Source organism: Gopherus flavomarginatus, chromosome 1 (genome assembly GCF_025201925.1).
Source record: "Gopherus flavomarginatus isolate rGopFla2 chromosome 1, rGopFla2.mat.asm, whole genome shotgun sequence".
Lineage (NCBI taxonomy): Eukaryota > Metazoa > Chordata > Testudines > Testudinidae > Gopherus > Gopherus flavomarginatus.
Genome location: NC_066617.1, coordinates 69,124,287 through 69,127,130, shown reverse-complemented (window position 1 = coordinate 69,127,130; position 2,844 = coordinate 69,124,287).

Genomic DNA, 2,844 nt, shown 5'->3' with positions numbered 1-2,844 from the left:
TCAGTGACAGACTTGAAGGTGGCAGTGTTGCAACAAAAAAACTTCAAAAACAGACTCCAAAGAGAGACTGCTGAACTTGAATTAATATGCAAATTAGACACAATTAACTCAGGCCTTAACAGAGACTGGGAATGTCTGGGTCATTACACTAATTGAATCTATTTCCCTGTGTTAAGTTCTCCTCACACCTTCTATGTGTCATCTTAATTATCACTTCAAAAGTTTTTTTTCTCCTGCTGACGATAGCTCATCTCAATTGATTAGACTCTTTCTGTTGGTATGCGTACTTCCACCTTTTCATGTTCTCTGTATGTATAAATATCTCCTGTCTGTGTGTTCCATTCTGTGCATCCGAAGAAGTGAGCTGTAGCTCACGAAAGCTCATGCTGAAATAAATTTGTTAGTCTCTAAGGTGCCACAAGTACTCCTGTTCTTTCTATGACTGATAGGTTATTTAGTCCAACCTTGACTCCTGTACTCCAGCTCTGCGAGAGGCGCAGGCAGAGTCGACGGGGAAGTAGCAGCAGTTGACTCACCACGGTGAAGACACCACGGTAAGTCGATCTAAGTACGTCGACTTCAGCTATGTTATTCATGTAGCTGAAGTTGCGTAACTTAGATCAAACCCCCCTCCCCCCCTCCCAGTGTAGATCAGGGCTAAGAAGAACTTTGAAAATTCCTCTTCCTGCCTCTGTTCTCATTGAATTCTGTAAACTTCTGGCATAGTAGCGTTCTCTTCAGATGGTGCAGTACCTTGGTAATGTTTCCTAAAGGCTTTTCATGACCTCCAATCATAACTGCTTTGAAACCCACAATGATCTCTGTAGATTCTTCTAAGAATATCACAAAATTAGTAATTTAACTATTTTCCCCATAGACTTCAGATGAAAGGATCACATTTTCTAAGTTTTTGAGTGGCAGAAATCTGCTTTCAGATCCATGCCTTTTCTGTTATGTAATTGAAACATTAGAATTTTTTTAGCCTTGCTTAAAAATATGAGTGCACTAACTTGCACAACTATATCAATATTTTAGAAGCTACCCAAATCTTACACATGCCAAAAAAGGAAGCTTTACAATCTTTGCTAATCTCTAATGCAGGATGTATCCATTATTTATGAAGTTAGCAGACAAAAGGGGAACTGCTGTTGAGTGGAATCCTAAACAATATTATACAATAGAAGCCCTAGGCAGCTAGACACCACTGGTTTTTGTTATTAGCACTACTGTCCAATCTCTCAGGATATGAACAGTGAAAGTCATCAGAAAGTTTATACTTTTTAAATATGAGCAGGAATAAGTAAAAAAAAAATGAAGATATTCCTCATTATGTTAAATTCTTGTTACTGCTCTCAATCCATCATTTTGTACCACCCCATATTGACTTTCAACAGCTCAGCATTTCCTGCTCTGCTCTTAGCGTATTTTCTAGATTCAGTTTGGTTTTATTAAATGGAAATAACCCATAATAATAGAATGTCATGGTGGAGACTTAGACATAGCACTCAGGAGCCGACAGTAGCTTGTAACTTTTCTCTCTTCTGTATAGTTAGTAACTTGTATATAGGGCTAGCCTTAATACTGGCAAATTAGACACCAATGCCAAGTTGCAATTTCCTGAAAGCTGAGTTTTATAAATCTTTAAGCATTATTTGTTTCTATTATGGATGATGAAATTGGTACAGATTTCTATTCCAGACGGGGTTAGGGGAAGTAGCATGTAGGAGGTGAGGACGATGAGATAATTTCCCCAACATTCAGGTGGGGGGCTACCTAACCAGAAACTAAGACCTCATTTTAGTCTTCCCTTCTGGCCCTTGGTTTCCATTTCTGCTCTAAGACCTAAGGCAATGTATGCAATTGTTTCCGAATTTCTGATTCTTTTGTCTTACTAGGTATATAGATACCACCATTATTGCAAGAGGTGGTCTAGTAAACCCTTAGTAGCAGATCCAGTCCATGCCTTACAATTTTGTTGAAATGCCTTAATATTGCACATAGTGCTTTTACATCTGTACAAATACTTACAAATGTATAGAGCCTCTCTACAAGCAAGGTGAGAAAACCGAGGCAGAGAAATTAAATTACTTGCCCAGGGTCACAGAGGGAATCAAGGTTGGAGATGAAAACTAGGCATTTTGGCTCCTATTCCTGTGCTCAGACCACACTTTGTTTGCTTTATAGATCATTTGTAAAGCTTCCAGATCATTCTTAGAGCTTCTAGAACATTCCTGGTCCAGTGTGGGGAAAAAAATCTGGAATACTGTTTAAATTATTGTACTTAGTTCTCTCTGCTCAGTTTTTCACTTGTTCATGAGCAGTGACAGAGTTAAAAAAACCCAACAACCCTCCCAAAGCATTGAACAAGGGCAAGGCTATACAGAAAGCAAATGCCATACCATTTAGAATGGACAGGAAACCTTTCAAAATATCCTGAGAAGGAAGTGACCAATGTCTGCCAAGGGAAGAGCTAATTTAAGGATCTCTCTTGCTTACTGCTTAAAAAGAATTTCTTCATCTGGCTTTTGCGCTATGTGTGTAAATTTACAAAACAGAAAGGTACACACACAAAAGGGAAAATGCTTTTACTTCTCTAACATTTTGAAATGTTCAAACTTTCTAAGAATTATGAAATCTTTTGTCTATTGAGAAACTATATTTTCAACATTTCTCCTTTGTGTCATTTACTAAAAAAACAGAGAATGTTTTGAACTTAAAAGTAGTCAGAGAGGAATGAGCAACTTTATGAATATGGGGAGGAAAGTGAAGTCTGATGTCAAATGATTATTTTTCTTTAGAAGTACATTCAATGAATTTTTGTCTTTGGCTCAAGGTTTGCACAAA